Below are 21895 nucleotides of genomic sequence, written 5' to 3' on the forward strand. Positions count from 1 at the left end.
TTTAAGGACTGTGACTTGTCCAGGAAAGAGTCACATTCCCTAAACCCGGATGACCTCGTAACTAGTGCAGCGGGAATACATGTAAGTTGAAAAATCAACAATAATGTTGAGCGAGTTCATGTGTAAGTGAGTAAATAAACCTTTGTATGTATAAAAATCTTGGTATGTAGCAAATAAGGGAATTGAGATCACCAATGGTTTGCAAGGCCATTGATATGTGTGAAGTGCAAATAGGGAGACTCAAACCTAGCGGATTTATGCGTCGGGCACAAAGTCACCCCGAGGTCCGTTTCTAGTTTGGCCTGGGGCTGGGCTCGCTACACCCAGATAGATCTACCGCTCCTGTCCCTCGGTCCTACCATGAGGACTAATGGCCTCATGTTGCTCCTACCCACTCACATGATCTAAGTAGTAAACCTCCTTACGCTAACCATACCATGTATAAAGTATTCGTAATCAAAGTAACATGTATTTCACCCCCGCAGTTTAGAAAACTGAAAACAGTTAAGAGAAAAGGGGGACATGAACTCACAGTGGTGCGTCTCTACCAAGTATACCTCCAAATCAAGCAGCTGTGCGATGACCTACATGTACTAATTCTATTAGACGGACGGCCGTGCCTTAGCTTTATGGTTTAAGTTTCTGGGAAATAGTTAGACAACTATTTCGTGTTTACATTCTATATTACTTGGTAATTATTTTCCTTCCCAAGGATGGGGGATTTAATACATGTGCGTTCGAAATATATTATTAAGTCTCACTTAAAATATATTCTATTTCTAACTCCAAAATATAAATATTTTTCTCAAAAATATTATATTTTTATTTCACATAATTTTCCCAAAATAATACCTTGACAAAAATACGCGTTCATAAATATTTCTTTAAAATGCGTAAGTTACGTTTTAACGACCGAGTGGTAATAATAATTACCGGTGTAACTTATATATTTATCGTGAAAGTGTTCGTATTATTTTGGATTCGTTAACATTCGATAATATTATTTTTACCCTAAAAATAATATTTATGTATCTTCACAAATAATTGAAAAGTAACTTTGTGAAAAATATATTTACTAAATATATATTTATCACGTTTAATTTTGTGAAAATCCCACCTCCGATATTTTGTAAATAAAGTCGTGGCAAAACTTATATTTTGAAAACATGTCGAAAAGTATTTCTAACACTTGTAGTGAAAATATTTCTAAGTGTTAGGTTTTTAGAAAAATTGTGCCAGAGTTTCCTCTGTAACTGGAGGTGGCCACGCTTTCAAGCGTATCATTTTCTTTTACAAATCAATCCAACAATTTTCTTATTCAATCAAAATAACGCTCAAAGCAACAAACTAGTAAGTAAATATGTAAATCGCATAAATTACATGAACTTGCGATTTACTCAAAAATATGAAGTAAATCCCATTATATTTAGTGGATCTTTATATAAAGCAATCCAATTTCGTAAAAACCTCGTTTTTAGAAAAATTCCGTCTTTACAACTTCTCGTCAACTTTTACAAAAATAGTTACTTTGTCGAAACTTTGTGCTACACAAGTGTTTACACACTTGTGTGCTCTAAAAATCATTCTTGTTAGTGTAAGATCCGTCTTTAGAAAACATGATTTCTTTGATACTTGGTTCTTTGAAAATACCGCTTGTAGATCCGTAGATCTACTAGTTTTAAACACTATTTCCCATGTAAAATCACTTTTACACAAGTTCATGATTCGTGTGTGGTAGAGTTTCATCCTTTAACCCTTGTTACTCTTAAACAAGCCTTATGTCATAATCCATGATCATGACCAACCCGGGTTAAACAATGATCCGAGCTACCACAACATAGATCGGGCCTAAATACCCACACAATTCAAATACTACAAGATTTACACAACAAACAAGCTTTTAACCATCACTTTTAGTGTTTTTAGTAGACTTTTATGCTTCATCTTGTAAGATTACGAGTTTTAACCGTTACATATCATTTTAACCACTTCAAAATAGTTCGAGAAGGTGATTCAAGTAACTTACCACTAGCTCGAGGCTAGGGAAGAATCTAGACGTAAAATGAGAGGATAAAAGCAATAGAGTGAGGTCCTTCGCCTTCCGAATGCACCAAGCCTTCTTATACGTGATCCTTAATGCTTGTGTGATCTTGGAATGTGATGAACTAAACTCGAAAAATTGATGGGTGTGTAGGGGATCTCGGCCGAGAGCTTATAGAGGGAAAGAGAGAGTTTTTGTGTGGTGAGTTGTGATGAATGTTCATATGTGCATATGGTTGAACTTATAGGCAAAGTTAAGGTCATGGTCCATTGGTTCTCATGCTACTTAGATATTAGGCAATGGTGATTAAAATAATCACAAGGGTACAAGGTATGTCCCCCCTCTTGGGGACGGTTGGGTAGGGGGGGGGGGTCTTGGTTCAAATCTAACTAATTAGTTAGTTTATAGTTAGGTTAAGTTAGGTTAGTTAAGTGCTTAACCCGGTTAGTAGTGCGTTGTGCTTTATGGCGGGTGTTAGGGTATTCAGGGACCCTAACTGGCTCAGAAAAAGATAAATAATGTAATTGACAATATTTTCATGTTCCGGGTGTAGTCCGGTTGTTCGGTTGGATAGTAATCCGTTAAAGCGCTTAACAAAGCTTTAAAGTGTCGTTAATACCATTTTTAGTGACACAACTTATTCCCGACACTTTGGAAAGTGTCTAGTAATATTTTTCTCATGTTTTGGCACTTTATTAGTTAGCTAAAAGCTGAATTGTTTATTAAAGTGTTGAGTTTTGTGCTTAGTGTACGTTTTAGGCACATCCGATCACTGTAACTTATTCCTAGAGACGCAGTTCTACAACCCTTGTATTCCCTACACTCACCACTAGTGTAGTAACTATTTCTGGCTCATACAGGCCTTAGAGGCAGTGTCTGCCTGATGCTGGCTTTATCAGCATGTTCAATAGGTTATCCGTTCATAGTGCTACTGTGCTTTTGTGCATCATGTTTGTCACTAAGGTTCAGCATGTAAATAATGTAGTGACAGTAAATAGAGTATGATGCAAGTATGTACATGTATCAACATTCAAGTAGCATTTTATCCACAAGTTCAAGTAAGCACAGTAATTAAGCAGTAATTAATTATTAATTAAGTCGTACGGATACCTGGTTTAGTGAGGGTTGTCTCATTTACACTCGCAATGAAAGGATATGGATTCAAAAAAAGCAACTCAGACCACACTTTGTTCATCAAACAAAGAGGAAGACTTGTAACATGTCTAATTGTATTTGTTGATGATATGATCATTACGGGGAATGACAAGGAAGAAATGACAAAATTAAAAGAGAGCATGTTCCGAGAATTCGAAATGAAGGACTTGGGAAGACTTAAGTATTTTCTTGGAATTGAAGTACTAAGGTCCAAACGAGGAATCTTTATTTGACAGAAAAATACATCCTAGATATGTTAGCCGAAACGGGAATGATCGATTGCAAACCAGCAGATACACCAATGATGGTGAATCATAAACTTCAAATGGAGGAAGGAGCAAAACTAGTCGAAAAAGAGAGGTACCAACGGCTAGTAGGAAAGCTGATATATCTGTCACACACACGAGCTGACATAGCTTATGCAGTAAGTGTGGTTAGCCAGTTTATGCACCAGCCTCAAATAGCACACATGGAAGCAGTATGTAGAATCATGAGATATCTCAAAGGAACAATTGGCCATGGAGTCCTCTTTAAATAAAACGGACATCTGAAAATTCAAGGGTACACTGATGCAGACTGGGCCGGAGATAAAGGGGATCGAAGATCCACATCAGGGTACTTCACCCTAGTTGGAGGAAATCTAGTTACCTGGAGAAGCAAGAAGCAAAAGGTGGTTGCTCTATCCAGTGCAGAAGCTGAATTTCGAGGAATAGCACGGGGCTTGACAGAAATACTATGGATACGGAAGCTTCTAACTGAAGTCGGTTTTCCTCCGATAGAACCAACTAGAATCATGTGTGACAACAAAGCAGCTATTCAAATCTCAGAAATTCCGATTTAGCATGATCGTACAAAGCATGTAGAAGTAGATAGACACTTCATTAAAGAAAAGCTAGAATCAGGGATACTCGAACTACCTTTTGTGTGGTCTGAAGATCAATTAGCAGATATCCTAACAAAGGCTGTTAATGAGAAAATATTCAGCAAATGCCTAAGCAAGTTAAGTATTGGAGATCCCACTACTCAACTTGAGGGGGAGTGTTAAACGGAAAAGATTGTCAAAGGCAAAATTATAGGATCAGATCTGATCATCATTTCCAATTGAAGATTTTCTAGCTATTCGCCAGCCTGTTTCCAGCACCGACCATTTAAAATGTTTCCGTTTTTTAGAATATTGTTTTGTGTATAATTAGGCCTCTTGTTTTTCTTTGTAAAACACAACAATGAATAAAAGTTTTTTCTCCAATAAAGTCTTCAAGTAGCGCGCGCGAGAGATGAAATCAAGGGGCCCCACCTAATGTAAACCAATCAAAGTTTTTTTTTTAATTTTTTTTAATAATAGTTAAAAAGGGGCTTTATAAGGGGCGTTATTCCACACCGTGTAAGTTAGCAATAAAGCCCCCTGCTTATGTGTCACCTACGTGACGCTTACGTGGCGTAATAAAGCCCATAGGACTTTAAACCACACCCTCTAGCCTAAGCATATACCAACTATCGTTATAATACACTTAACCAAAAAGTCAATCCCCAAACAAAATGACTAGACAATACCTTCGGTTTTCGACAAAACACTTTATGCTAGTGAGCCTAGCAAGTTATGTGATAAGGTATGATCTGAATTAATTCGATTAAACCGAACATCTCACATAAAACCTAGTTCGATCGGAACTAATCAAATAAATATGCAACGTGGCATATGTCACACCTCCAAAAGGCCAAAATACCACACGCGGAATCACCTCGGGACGTGTGACGTACCAGGATCCAAGCCACCAATCACGTTGAACTACGCATAGTATTTAAATAAACATTCTATTCCTTTCAAAATATAAATCTAGGTCATAAGTTAAACCAAAGTAAATGTTCAGCGGAAGCATAATGTAAGCTGTAAATCAATTGTTTCAAAACATATGTTCATAATCAGCGAAACAAGTATCCAAGAGTCTCGACGCATGACCACTCCAGCACTCCCAGATTGCAAGTCCATATCAAGTATCTAACAACCTGCAAGCATGCAGACAAGTGTGTCAGACGACGTTGGTTTGTTCAAAGTTTTGTTAACGCGTTTAGTTACCAGATATGAGTATAAAATAGTTCAATGATTTGATTTGATGTTGTTATTAACTCGATTACCGCAGATGGCTACTAGATGTATTTGCCCAACCCCAATGTCTCTATCAAAACATTGGTCAAGTGGTTAAGGTAATTAGTTCCCGCCCGTCCTCCCCGGTACAGCGTGAGGGTGCCAAACCTAATAGCGCTATCAACTAATAACCTCGTTGCCTCCCCGACAACTAATCGGTAGATGTAAGGGGTCTTATCGATAGAAAAGAGTGTAATAACAAACATCCCAATAACCTGACATTCCTCCCCGGGATGCATGCTTGGAAAAAGAGCAGTGAACTCACCTTGGTTTGCTCGGTTTGTTTAGTTACCTGTTTCCAAGTTAATCAACCAACCCTAACGTGGTTACCAATGAATATCAGTTTCATGATTAAACAAGTTATTGTTTTCACACAGTTTGCATCACATACACCAGTTCACAGTATAACAGTAGCCAGTACACTTTTCTATTACAAGTTCACATCTTGTTCGATTGTCACAATCAGCACATAACGTAGCAGATGAGATCGTTATACCAAATAATCGCACCAAGTTTCTTATTACCATGCATCATAGATCATACACACACACAAGTATCTATCATAAATAACATCACAGGCTCCTACTGTTCACTTCAGAGACCTACACGGCGAAACACTTCTTGTGCCGAAAGGTCAACTTTTGTCAGGATGAGGTGTGACGAAACACCCATGTGTTTCGTCGTTATGCTTATCGGCGAAACCTATATGTTTCGTCGATATATGCTGTGGCGAAACTCCTATATGTTTTGTGGAACAAACAGTTACAGATCCATCCAATGATTACAGTTTGACATATTCTAGAACCCTAATGATCATCACCAGTTATGATCATCGATCAATCATTCAGCACCCAACTATCATCAACATGCAACAAGGGTATTGACAATTCAAACATACATATTTCTTTTAACATTCTTATTTCTTATGCATCACAACACCTTGACATCTCATTTAAATCCAACAGTTATTAAAGATTCACATATAAACAACAATAGATCATCACAACACATATCAGAACACATACATATGCATGCTCATGTCCAATCTAGTTTGTACATAAGATCATGAATCAACTGTCAAACCTTTAACATGCAAATATCAGATTTACACTTCTAACCCTAATCCATACGACACCACAGTAATAACAGAACCGTAATCATCAACAATCCATTCAGTAACAACGTTTATACACTAACCTTGATGTGGTGTAGATCGGTGGTGCTTAGGGTTTGAGAGTCTCGAATGAGAGATCAGAGAACTACCGTCGCTAGGTGTAGGGAAGTATAGGGTTGCAAGATGTCAGTTACGTTACAGAATGAAATACCCTACGAGTTTTTATGTTGATATACTAGACCCTGGCCCTTCTTGGGCTTTCAAGGCATTTGGGCCGGCCTTTATGGACGAAACTCAACATTCGTCGGCCAAGGTAGTGGCGAAACTCCCATTTTCGTCGAGTATGCATATGACGAAACTCCACAAGTTTCGTTGAACATGTTTCGTCGAACAACAGTGTGAAAAGGGTTTCGTCACTAAAGGATTTTATTGAATGCTCAAACATTAAGCCAACAACTTATACTAAAATTATTCCAAGTAATACACATGATCCAATGTATAAAAGGTATAAAACATGAACATAAAATAGGTAACGCTTAGAGAAAAGGTCTTGAAATCTCGGGTTGTCACATCATCCCCAACTTGAAAGAAATTTCGTCCCGAAATTTGATAAGTAACCCAAAACAGTACGTGTTAGATCAAGATGACTGTGCATTCTCTGCGGGTGCCACATCATCCCCAACTAGATTGGGAATTTCGTCCCGAAATTCACTAGTTATGCCAAGCTTAGGTTTGTCAGACTTAGACTTGTCATCTGGGAATAAATGTGGGTACTTAAGCTTCATCTGATCCTCGCGTTCCCACGTGAACTCCAGTCCACGTCTTGAGTTCCAATGAACTCTCACGATCGGATACGGCTGTGCTTACGGACCTTGACCTCCTGGTCCATAATTTTATTGGTTTTTCGACAAACTGCAACTTGTCGTCAATCTTCAGCTCTTGAAACGGTACGACCAGTGTTTCGTCAGACAAACACTTCTTTAATTGCGACACATGGAACACATCATGGACGTTACCTAACTCAGCAGGTAACTCTAACTTGTAGGCCACCTTACCAACAAGTTCCAGAATTTTGAATGGCCCAATATAACGTGGGTTAAGCTTGTCGCGTTTCCCGAAACGCACCACACCCTTCCAGGGTGAGACCTTCAACATAACACGATCATTAACTGCGAACTCCAAAGGTTTCCTACAATTATCAGCGTAGCTTTTCTGACGGTCGCGCGCCGCTGCCATCCGATTCCTGATCTGAATAATCTTTTCTGAAGTTTCCCAACACAAGTTTAGGGCCTGTGACCTGGCTGTCGCCCACCTCAGCCTGACCGAGAGGTGAACGACACTTTCGTCCGTACAATGCTTCGAATGGAGCTGCCTGAATACTGGTATGGTAGCTATTGTTGTAAGAAAACTCTATCAAAGGCAAGTGTTTCTCAAAACCCTTACCAAAATCAATCACACACGCCCGCAGCATGCCTTCATGTGTCTGGATGGTTCGTTCACTTTGACCATCCGTCTGCGGGTGATAAGCAGTACTCATGTCAAGACGCAAGCCGAATGATTTGTGCATCGACTGCCACAAATCTGAGATGAAACGCGGGTCACAGTCAGAGATAATAGAAGTTGGCACCCCGTGCCTAGAAACCACTTCCTTTAGATAGACGGCAACTAGCTGTGAGAACTTATCAGTTTCCTTGATCGCAAGAAAGTATGCAGATTTCGTGAGACGATCGATGATCACCCAAATGGTATCGTTCCCGTTTTGAGTTCTTGGTAAACCAGTGACGAAATCCATAGCAATCTGCTCCCATTTCCACATGGGTATTTCTGGTTGTTGCAGCAGGCCTGAGGGTTTCTGATACTCCACTTTAACTTTTGAGCAGGTCAAACATTTACTCACATAAGTCGCGATGTGAGCTTTCATCTTCGGCCACCAATACATGACCTTGAGATCCTGATATATCTTATCCGAACCTGGGTGAACAGCGTATCGAGACTTGTGCGCTTCGTCCATCACAAGCTCTCTAAGGTTTCCGAACAAGGGGATCCATATCCGTTCCATGCAGTAGAGAATACCACCAGATCTCTTTATAAGCCGTTTTTTCATACCACGCAAATACTCTGCTTCATAGTTTTCCTCCTCCAATGCTTTAGTCTGAGCCGAACGAATCTAGTCAGGAAGATTTGAATGGATAGTGAGATGCAAAGCGCGAACACGTTTGGGTTTTGATTCATTTCTACTAAGAGCGTCTGCCACAAGTTAGCCTTACCCGGATGATACTTGATTGCACAATCGTAATCGTTTAAAAGTTCTACCCAGCGACGCTGTCGCATATTGAAATCCTTCTGGTTGAAAATATGCTGAAGGCTCCTGTGGTCGGTATAAATAGTGCATTTAGTACCGTACAGGTAATGCCTCCAGATTTTGAGCGCAAATACCACGGCTCCCAACTCCAAGTCGTGTGTCGTATAATTCCTCTCGTGAACCTTCAACTGTCGAGAGGCGTAAGCTATCACATTGTTACGTTGCATCAGCACGCACCCGAGACCCTGTATGGAAGCATCACAGTATCCTACAAAGTCTTCTGTACCTTCTGGTAGAGACAAGATCGGTGCACTGCAGAGTTTCTGTTTTAGTAGCTAAAAAGCTTCCTCTTGTTTTGTTCCCCACGAGTATACAACGCCTTTCTGTGTCAATGAAGTAAGAGGTTGGGCGATCTTCGAAAAGTCCTTTATAAACCTGCGATAGTACCCAGCGAGTCCAAGAAATTATCGCACCTCTGAAGGAGTCTTCGGTGCCGCCCAATTTTTTATAGCATCAATCTTTGCAGGATCCACGTGTATACCTGATTCGTTCACAATATGGCCAAGGAAGTGCACTTCTCGAATCCATAAGTTACACTTTGAAAACTTCGCATAGAGTTGCTCCTTCCTCAGGAGTTCCAAAATAAGACGCAGGTGCCGCTCATGTTCTTCCTTACTCTTCGAGTAGATCAAAATGTCGTCGATGAACACTATAACGAAATCGTCAAGATAAGGTTTGCATATACGGTTCATGAGATCCATGAAAACCGTTGGCGCGTTCGTCAATCCAAACGGCATAACTAAAAACTCATAGTGCCCATAACGCGTTTGAAAAGCCGTTTTAGGAACGTCCTCCTCTCGGACTCTCATCTGATGATAGCCCGATCTTAAGTTGATTTTCGAATAAAAACTTGACTCTTGCAACTGGTCAAACAAGTCATCGATGTGTGGCAATGGATAACGGTTTTTGACAGTCACCTTGTTGAGTTCCCGATAATCAATACATATGCGAAAGGACCCGTCTTTCTTAGTTACGAACAGAACTGGGGCTCCCCAAGGCAAAGAAGTGGGTCGAATAAAGCCCCTATCCAGTAACTCTTGTAGTTGATTAGACAACTCCTGCAATTCCCCAGGCGCTAAACGGTAAGGAGCACGAGCTATCGGGGCTGCTCCTGGCGCAAGATCAATCTGAAATTCCACTTGGCGGTGAGGAGGTAAACCAGGAAGTTCCTCAGGAAACACATCGGCAAATTCGTGTACCACTGGCAGATCCTCGATCTTTCTCTCTCCTGATGAAGTATCAGTAACAAGTGCTAGAATAGCAGGATACCCCTTTCGTAGATATTTCTGCGCTTGCATAGCTGAGATGATACCAACCATCACACCACTGCGATGCCCCTGAACCGATAACGACTCTCCTCCAGGGAGAGGAATACGTACAATCTTCTCCTTACACAAAATCTCAGCTTTGTGTTTAGACAGCCAATCCATACCAATCACTATATCAAAACTACCGAGGGTAACAGGAAGGAGATCAATATCAAACACTTGACCCACAAGATCTAGTTTACACCCAAAGAGGACATGTGAAGCTTCAATCGTTTTACCATCAGCTAATTCTACTACATGCTTAACTTCTAAAGGTGTTGGGGCTAACCCTAATCGTTGACTGAACTCTAGGGACACATAACTCCAATCGGCACCGGAATCAAATAACACAGAAGCAATAAGATTGTTCACAGAAAACGTACCAGTCACGACATTGCCGTCGTTCCTAGCATCACCAGCACCGATCGTAAACACCCTTCCAGGGGACCATTGCCTCCATTGTTGCCGTTATCGTTGTTGTTTCCAGCATTGTTGTTGTTGTTCTGGCGGTTGTTGTCGTTGGCATTCTGATTCAACTAAGGGCAATCCGCTTGATGTGGCCCTCATCCCCACACTAGAAACACCACTTCTTAAAGCCCTGGTTCTGATGGGGTTGTTGCCTTTGCTGTCGCTGATACTGTTGATTTTGCTGCTGCTGCTGCTGCTTTGGCTGCGGGGCTCTACAGTCTTTGGCCTCATGGCCCACCTTTTCGCACCTATGGTAAGTCCGGACACACTGTCCATAATGATGATAAACACACTTGTTGCACTGTGGCTTCTTCCCAACATAGGAGCCCTGATTCTGATTGTTGCCCTGGCCTTGGTTAACTGAGGACGACTGACTGAAACTACGGTTATTGCTGTTGTCAGACCTCTTCTGCGATTGACTGGCACTGGTTGCCTTGTCAGCATCGTTCCATTTCCGTTTGTTATCACTAGCAGGTGTGGTAGCTGTAGCGGCAGTGGTAGTAGCAGATTTACGAGGCGGCAATGAGCCACACTCAACCTCTTGGTCAGTAATCTTGTGTGCCAAACGGATGAGCTGGGGTAGATTGTTATGGTTCGCAGCAGTGACATACCCCTTTACGGCTGGTGCTAGGCCCTTGAGGTACAACTCAATTCTTCGAGACGTAGGTCGAGACAGGTTAGGGCACAAAATTGCTAGTTCATGAGATCGTTTCGTGTAAGCCTCGATCTCGGACCCTTCCATCTTCAAATCGTAGTACTCGTTCTCGAGCTTCTGAATCTCATCACGAGGACAGTACTCCTCCCACATTAACTCTTTGAAATCATCCCAAGTAGTGGCGTTAGCCATCTCGATGCGCAACATTTGCACCTGGGCATTCCACCAAGTTAAGGCACCATCCTCCAAAGTGCCAGTAGCATACTTCACCCGGTCCCCACGGGACAGTTACACATAGCAAACACTGATTCAGCCTTCTCAAACCAACGTAGTAACCCCACAGCCCCTTCAGTCCCACTGAACGTCTGTGGCTTACAATCCATGAATGTCTTGAATGTGCAGGCAGGCGGATAGTTCTGATGCGCTGGCTAACCTAATGGACGAAAGTAAATACAACACATGGGTAAGAGTTGTGTACGCGACACAAGATTAAAGAGTATTCGGCACATTTCGTACCAGCTTGGTAGGCTACCAAAGCCTCAGCCACACATGTTTTGATTAAGTTTGTCAGCTCAGCTTGGGTCATCGCGATGTGACCACGTCCATGACCTCGTCCACTCATGGTTCTATATAAGGAGAGGGAACAAATTTAAGAGTCGAGATGAGGTAAGAGTTAAGTCTCACGTTGAAATCTACAAACTACCAAGTTTACACACCATAGGGCAGAACCCTTCTCACACTCGTTAAGCCTCACTGGGACTTACATGCACCTCACGTTATTATTATGTGTGCACCCATAATAATAAGGCAATTTGCATGCTTATCTCAGTGCCTCTTAACTTGCGCTAGAGGTTTCCCCCTCATTCAAATAGCATAACGAAAGGCATTGCAATATTAATAGTCACAAGAGTTGAAGGGTAGTGCCACACTATCTAGTTCCACTAAGACACGCAGCATAGATAATCACATCAAGCTTTCAAACATGTTGTTTCATGCAAGTCGTGTGTGTGTAACTACTAAACAAGTAATGCATAAAGTAAACATAAGACGAACCTTGCAATCTTGAGCTGAGTGTCATGGTCGATTTTCAAAGGTGTTCGGTTATAGTCTGGTTTTATAAAAACGTATTAAAACCTAGTTCACTATAACCAGTGGCTCTGATACCAAACTGTCACACCCCCAAAATACCACATGCGGAATCACCGCGGGACGTGTGACGTACCAGGATCCAAGCCACCAATCACTTGAACTACACATAGTATTTAAATAAACATTCCATTCATTTCAAAATATAACCCAGGTCATAAGTTAAACCAAAGTAAATGTTCAGCGGAAGCATAATGTAAGCTGTAAATCAATTGTTTCAAAACATATGTTCATAATCAGCGAAACAAGTATCCAAGAGTCTTGACCCATGACCACTCCATCACTCCCAGATAGCAAGTCCATATCAAGTATCTAACGACCTGCAAGCATGCAGACAAGTGTGACAGACGACGCTGGTGAGTTCAAAGTTTTGTTAACGCGTTTAGTTACCATATATGAGTATAAAACAGTTCAATGATTTGATTTGATGTTGTTATTAACTCGATTACCGCAGATGGCTACTAGATGTATTTGCCCAACCCCAATGTCCCTATCAAAACATTGGTCAAGTGGTTAAGGTAATTAGTTCACGCCCGTCCTCCCCGATACGGTGTGAGGGTGCCAAACCTAATAGCGCTATCAACTAATAACCTCGTTGCCTCCCCGGAAAATAATCAGTAGATGTAAGGGGTCTTATCGATAGAAAAGAGTGTAATAACAAACATCCCAATAACCTGACATTCCTCCCCAAAACGTTACCCGTTATCCCTCCCCGGGATGCATGCTTGGAAAAAGAGCAGTGAACTCACATTGATTTGCTCGGTTTGTTTAGTTACCCGTTTCCAAGTTAATCAACCAACCCTAACATGGTTACCAATGAATATCAGTTTCATGATTAAACAAGTTGTTGTTTTCACACCTGTTTGCATCACATACACCAGTTCACAGTATAACAGTAGCCAGTACACTTTTCTATTACAAGTTCACATCTTGTTCGATTGTCACAATCAACACATAACGACATAACGTAGCAGATGAGATCGTTATACCAAATAATCGCACCAAGTTTCTTATTACCATGCATCATAGATCATACATACACACAAGCATCTGTCATAAATAACATCACAGGCTCCTACTGTTCACTTCAGAGACCTACACCGCGAAACATTTCTTGTGGCGAAAGGTCAACTTTCGTCAGGATGAGGTGTGACGAAACACCCATGTGTTTCGTCGTTATTCTTGTCGGCGAAACCTATATGTTTCGTCGATATATGCTGTGGCGAAACTCCTATATGTTTCGTGGAACAAACAGTTACAGATCCATCCAATGATTACAGTTTGACATATTCTAGAACCCTAATGATCATCACCGGTTATGATCATCGATCAATCATTCAGCACCTAACTATCATCAACATGCAATAAGGGTATTGACAATTCAAACATACATATTTCTTTGAACATTCTAATTTCTTATGCATCACAACACCTTGACATCTCATTTAAATCCAATAGTTATTAAAGATTCACATATAAACAACAATAGATCATCACAACACATATCAGAACATATACATATACATGCTCATGTCCAATCTAGTTTGTACATAAGATCATGAATCAACTGTCAAACCTTTATCATGCAAATATCGGATTTACACTTCTAACCCTAATCCATACGACACCATAGTAATAACACAACCGTAATCATCAACAATCCATTCAGTAACAACGTTTATACACTAACCTTGATGTGGTGTAGATCGGTGGTGCTTAGGGTTTGAGAGTCTCGAATGAGAGATGAGGGAACTGTCGTCGCTAGGTTTAGGGAAGTCTAGGTTTGCAAGATGTCAGTTATGTTACAGAATGAAATACCCTACGGGTTTTTATGTTGATATACTAGACCCGGGCCCTTCTTGGGCTTTCAAGGCATTTAGACCGGCCTTTATGGACGAAACTCAACATTCTTCGGCCAAGATAGTGGCGAAACTCCCATTTTCATCGAGTATGCATATGACGAAACTCCACAAGTTTCGTTGAACATGTTTCGTCGAACAACAGTGTGAAAAGGGTTTCGTCACTAAAGGATTTTATTGAATGCTCAAACATTAAGCCAACAACTTATACTAAAATTATTCCAAGTAATACACATGATCCAATGTATAAAAGGTATAAAACATGAATATAAAATAGGTAACGCTTAGAGGAAAGGTCTTGAAATCTTGGGTTGTCACAGCATACTTATCCATATCAATCGTAATCTCTCTCTCTCTCTCTCTCTCTCTCTAGACTTTGGAGATATTTCCCTTAATATTCAAATGCTGTTGGTATATCCCTAACAAGGTGGAGAGATATATCAACCTAAATCAGATAGGTCTTCAATCCCTATCCCTAAAACAAAAAGAAAACCTTCATCACCACTAACTATAAATATGAGTCTCCTTCTCAATATTCAACAGGCTGTCTCATAATCCTAGAATTCTCTCAACGTACTATCATGTTTATATTCATACATGTCTATGATTTTGAATCCAATACTAACTTCAGCGTCAGACGGAGGTTCAAATGACTCCGGTCCCTGACCCCTTTTAATGTGCTTATGGTTTTGCAGATCTGAGAGAAAAAGAGAACACGAGATGTGGCATTGTTCATATTTATTATCGCTAGAGTACATATTTTCTTATTCATTATGCATACAACAAAACAAAACAGGATTAGGATTAGTTGACACAATTTAAGTAACTCTTGAAAGGACATCTTACCCAAACAAATACCCATTATCAATTAGTATATGAATTAAAGTGCAAGAATAAAAAAGAAGACACGCATAACATAACATGTTGTTCACTTGGTCTTTGTGGCCATGTAATGCCCATTATCAAACTAGTGAGGCTTTTACTAAATTTGATTTTGATACAAGGTTTACAAGCACCGTTGCCTTAGTGTTTTCTTCAACTCGAGCACAATTTTTCTAATAGCATATGCAACATTTTAAATCAGGATATCATTAGAATCTTTGGCTGCAACTCTCATTTTTGTGCCCTTTCATGAACAGGGATGCACTTTGGTTTTAATTCAAACATTAAACATCCATCTTGACTTTTGATTTCATTTCATTTCATTCTGGAGCTCGATCTGCCTCTCACATGTCCTATGTGTAACGCCCCGCTCTTTTGTACTTTCCGTAATTAGAAGGTCTTGCTTGTATTTCTATTTTTTGAAGTCTTGTGTTCTTGTAATCGTTCTTTCATTGTAATCGTTGTAAAATCCGAGACTTTGATCATAAATAAAACTCGTATTTCGTTAAATTCATCTTGTACATACTTTATACATGCTCATACATTCATATTCGTGAAACAATTGATGCTTACTCGTAATTCTTGGAAACTATGTACTAAACTTGCAAATATGTGAAACTTATGCATAAAACGTGTTTTGATCATAAATGATACTTAAATACGACATTCATACGCCTAATTATACTTGGTTTATGTTCCTCATACTTCATATATCCTTAAACTATGTTTTTATTACATAAAATACCCTAAACCCTAAGTTATAAACTCAAGGGACCAAAGTGTCATCTCTAAAACTTGAAGTGCTGACCTGATGGTCTCTGGCACCCCGCGACCGCCCCCTAGTCTCTCTCGCGCCCCGCCAGAGGTTGTAATCCGCAGCCAGCATGTTTCTGGTTACGGGATTGGCCATTTTAGTGTGTTAGTTGGTTGTTTATTTGTGTTTCTTGCATTAATAACTCACAACCACTAACCCCAACTCTTCCCCTATAAATACCACACTAATCCAAGCCGTAATCACTTTACAAACTCCTCTAAATCTCTCTCAAATCACCAAAAACGCAGCTGAAACCTCAAGTTCGGACAGAAGCACTACCTTTCACTAAAGTGAGCATAACTCACTCGTTTCTTATCCGATTTAGTCCATTCTTTTTCCTATGTGCTTAGATTGACCTTAGCTTCGATTCCATGGGTTTCACAGTAAATAAGTCCCTGGAACTCCGGCAAAAAGGCTCCAAAGTTCACTGATTATTTATGTTTTCATTTAATCTTTGTTAAACTTAGTTAAACTTGAGTTTTCTCATCTCAAACCTATGTCCTAATGCTCATAATCAAATGAATGGTTAGTTGGGCTTAAAAACAAGGTTGAGACATGTTAAATCATAGGTTAAAACCTCACAAACTTTCTGTTTTAGTTAGGGTTTTACCCACAAGAAGTGTTCAAGCTTGAAGCTTGATAAAAGTGTGATGGTTAGACTAGCTTGGGCTATCTTTCATAAACATCCACTCACTTCTTGATGTTTTCTCATAAGATAGTTGTTGCATTTCATTTTCTTTGTAAGTTCAAGACCCTCCTTGTTGTTCATAACAACAAGTGTAGTGGTGAACAATGGAGGTACCTAAATGGAAGCTTATTCTTCCTACCTCATGTATGATTTCTATGATACTTAGAGGTGCCTAAATGAAGACCTTAGTCTTCTACCTCATACTTGACATATATGATATAATATACTATGTAATACTTATATAACATTCAAATAAACCAAACTATTGATGATGAACAAGTGGACATTATCAAGTTAGTAAGTATACCATCTAAACATCATATGTGACGGATGGTTATTTTCCTATGACTATGTTCTTGCATTTTAAATTCCGAATCCATAATCTTCCGTTTTCCCCAAACTCACACACCAATGTTCCCTTGTGTAGGAGGACAAGGTCCTCCAAACTAAACAACCAACACTCACGGGATATCAAGTAGGAAAGCTTGCAAAAACCGTGAGTATACTCAATCCCTTTTTTACTCTTTACCACTTTGGGATGCAACATGTATATTATACAAAATGACACTTAAACTATTTTAAACATACTCTATCCATGCTTAACATGAAACTATGTGTGATATTTGTTATTCTCGTATGCTATGTAAATTATTTGGTCGTTATATGCTCAATAACTTTGCTAGCCTCCCTTAACAATTATAGCGCTATAGGATTAACACACCGCCTGTTAGACTTGGGGTATTGTTAAGTTAAACATGTTACCTCCCGCTACTCTATTGGGATTGGGCTATTTTAACGCGTTGTATACTTGGGTTTGAACATATTGTACGCCATATTTGCATACTAGTACTCATATATTATGATCATGTTGGATATGAGCACTTTTTATTTTATTTACGCTATGTGATAAAACTTGTATACTCGCCTCTGCTTTTGCGTTGAACTCTATTTTAATACATGTTGCAGGTTAATTGATGAAGTGATGTTACAAGATGAAACAAGATTTAGGGTGGACTAGATACACACCTAGATTAATTTATCTATTTTGTTGTTATGTTATGTTATGAAACAATTGTGTCTTTTATTTAATCTTGTATGACAATCTAGTTATGAAATGAAAATTGAATTAAATTAATTATTGTCACATAGTGTTATGAAGTCTCTTGCAATCTTGTTTTCGTCTCATCCCGATGTTTCCGCCATCGGTTGGGGTGTGACACTATGTCAGCTTTCCTAATCCCAAGAACTAGAATAATCACCACAGAGCTTCTTACGAACGATGTTCAAATCATAAATTCCTTTAAAAGGTTTTTCTAGACGAACTACTAACTGATGTGACATGTTCACGCCAACTCTCTGACTATGGAGAAAATAATATAAGCTTTTGTAAACATCTGACAATTGTCTGTAAGCTGGCAACATGTGAATATCATCTTATGATTATGGCCACCAACAAATCTCTTTACTGTATATAATCTACCATCCACAGTGCAAATCATAAGTTGAGCTTTGCATCCAGTTCTAATAGTCCCCCTGTTCCTTGTTTTGAATTGCTTTTTTGACTTCGAACGATCATCAATACACAATGGCTTATATCCCTCTTTAGAACAAACAAAATACTTAGTTTTGATTATACCACCACTGTGTACTTCACCACCTTTCCGAGTAGAAAACCCAGCTAACTTAGCATATGATTGGTAAAACGCATATGCTTGTTCAATAGAGATAAATTGCATTCTAACAACATGTGTAGCTGATGCTTGAACCTCCAGAGTATAAACCCTTTCATCTACATGAATCAAAAATCAGAAAACAAAAATCGTGCGAATTATCGGACTAGTTACATGCGAAATCTTAATAACAACATAATTTCATCATAAAAGAACAAACACACATGCGAATTGTATGAACAATAACATGCGAAATTGATAATTTTGATTAATATGTTTTACATATGCGATTTATTATACCATAACATGCGAAAATGCATACAGAAAATAAAATCAAGTGCGAATTGAAAGAGTAATAACATGCGAATTTGTGCATGTTGCTTTCATATCAAAAATATAATCAACATTCAAACTTAAAAAAACAGCTACAACAATATAAAATCATTGCTATGATTAAACAAAAAACAAGTATACGAACAATTTAGAGATCTGAATTAACATAATTACCATTAAAAAACTCGTTTACAGCACTTGTACTTGCAATTGGATTGGATTTGCAGGTGGCGGATTTAATACATCCTCAATCGAAACTCTCTGATATGCAGATAATTGAGCCCGATCACCGAACGATCGAGTTTCTTCAAGATCAACATCTGTTCGTCCAGTCCTGCTCTGTGGATCCATCGAAAAAAAACAATTGAATGAAACCCTAACACAGAAGAACGAAAATTGCAATTTGAGAATTATGAAAAATTTGAAACTGATTCGAATGATAATTACCGGGATATTAGTGTAACGAACATCTCGCTGATTCAATGAAGAGACGAATTTGCCCTCAGATGATTGAATTAATTGTCTGATTTAACCTTATTAAAGAAAAACTGAATCAGGACACGTGTATGGCTCAAAATCTTGCGTATGTAGTGTACGATAACCATATTTGTACTATACTCTTTACCTATATATATAGGGTTAATGGCACGTATTTCTGTCAAACTGCAAAAACTTATATCATGTTCGGATTCATGTATCTGAAAATGATTTTTGAGTTTGAGTTGTGTTCGATTCACCACACCAACCCGTGAAGAACATGACCCATTTAACAAAAAATTGACTTGATTTTCTACAAATCAGAAGAATTCATTTTGTGGTATGCTCATATTTTTGTAGATTTCATTGTAAGTGTATTTTAAAGAGAGAAAAAAAAGTTCGACTTTTTTCTTTTGGTTATGTAATTATATTGTATTACTGATAGATTGATAGGTTCAATTTGTTTTAAAACTATTACCAACTTTAAAATTAATATATAAAATAAGGGAGATGACCAAATAGGAAGACTAATTTGGCTACGAAGGATAGAAAGCAATAGGATTATGACATGTGACAAAATTTAAAAATATAGGGAAGAGTATTTTAATCAATTTTATCCAATCTTCTTCCTTCTTCTCTCCTTGTAACTTCAAAACCCATCATTTTCAAAACCCACCACCTTCAACCTTTTCTTCACTTTCTATATCAATAATCACTATTCACTACATTATAATGTGATTTTCGTCACCAATCAATTATTCAAACACTCCCAACGTGTTCTTCAACTTTTTTTTTGAAGAAACCCAGCTTAATTTCAAATCCAAATCGAGACTGATACCGAGACGGAACTGATATAAACCGATACAGATACTAAGTTAAAACACACATAACTAATATATAACATAATCGAATATTGTACATAATCAAAAGCATAATTAACCGGATACATGATCTGAAACAAAACCAGATGCGTACAAAATATATCAGACATATCAGAACAGATACCGAACATAATTGGAAGCGTAACCCGATACATGATCGGAAACATAACCAGATGCATCCAAAACATACTAGACATACTAGAATAGATACTTAGCATATTCAGATACAGAAACACATACTGACTTACACGACAGATGTATATATCCACAAAACTAATCGTGTAACACAGAAGCACCCAAAGCCAGAAACAGAAACAGACTGGTACACAGCAAGCTAGTTAATGCACCTATCAGACGGTGAGTGTGGCGTCAACCATTATTCCATCTCCAGATAAACAAACTCGGACTCAGAGCTAAGATCGATCTGTACGCCTCTAGTGGCCAAGGTGCTACACAAGCACAAGCTAAAGACGCCGTGAACTTTTATTACGCACTGTCACGATAAGTGCCATGTCATTGACGTCCAAACGACAAGCCAGGCATACTCGGGTGACAGAGTACAAATACTAAGGCCTTATAAATAATCTACAGATGAATAAATATAAAACTAATAGGAACATGCGACCATGAATACAAATCTGAGGTATGGCATGCTACAACACACTAATAAATAAGCAGACAAATACAATACTGACTCAGATGACGCATCACATATCAAACGAAATATAAGTATCAAACCATGGTAATCAGATTTTAAAACAAGGACAAAAATTTGTGCTAAAGAGTAACGAAAAATAAGATTTTACTATGATAACAAGATCCATGAATTTGTACTCGTATAAGGAATTGGAAATTATACTACGATGAAAAGAAAACAGAATCTGTACTGCGAAGTGAAGGATATGATTAAGATAAATACTATGATGAGAAGACCAAAGAGTCCGTACCTTAATTCAGCCAGGCAAAAATAAAAGCAAGGACAAATCAAGGCGTCCATAACAAATGCGTGAACCTACACTTTAATTATATTGAATTAGATATGCCCAACTTAGATTACAATGCCCAACTATTTGGTTGACTAATGTACTGGCAACGGAGAGTTCGGTATCTTAAAATATCGATTTATGATTTGAAATAATATAACTTATTATGAACGCGTTGTAGGATCAAATATATCTCCCGAATGATTGCGAATAACACGTACGACGTGCGGAATCCATGTACGTGTGTGAACCGAACACAAGAACTAATTAACCGATGATTCTATTAAGATATGACAAAGTTTTACACCTTGAATCACCACCTTTTTTCACTTTCTCTCTCTAGAATCCAAGAGCTCTCCAAAGTAACAAATGCGCAAAAGTTGTAAAATGACAACATAACATGACTACTTATAGGAAGGGGTTTAGTGAAGCACTCCTCATTTAAGCTCTCCATCCTTCCGGATGGGCCACTATTGTCACACCCCAACCGATGGTGGAAACATTGGGGAGTGGCATTAGGCGAACCAGATTGCTCAAGAGAATCCATAACAACTATTAGATGGCAATATTTAAAAGGTTAATTGTCCCATACCAACCAACAAACATTCCACAAATAATTATTACAGATAGCGTGTCTCAAAAGCAAATCAAGTCCGATAACCTAGATTTCTATTTGTGGAGTTTCTAGACTTCTTACTTCGTTTCATCACAGCGTAACATCCAATCAACCTGTCACATACGTTAAAATAGAGTCAATACATAAAATGTAAAGGTGAGTACACAAGTTTGCATAGCATATAGTATTGCGAAAAGTGTTTACGCATAACCAACATGTATTACGTAACGGCGAAACAAGTAACTATCAAAACTATGTTCACACTTAACCACGAGACTGTATTGTAGAGTATGCGAGACAC

This window comes from Helianthus annuus, chromosome 9, assembly GCF_002127325.2.
Source record: "Helianthus annuus cultivar XRQ/B chromosome 9, HanXRQr2.0-SUNRISE, whole genome shotgun sequence".
NCBI classification, from domain to species: domain Eukaryota; kingdom Viridiplantae; phylum Streptophyta; class Magnoliopsida; order Asterales; family Asteraceae; genus Helianthus; species Helianthus annuus.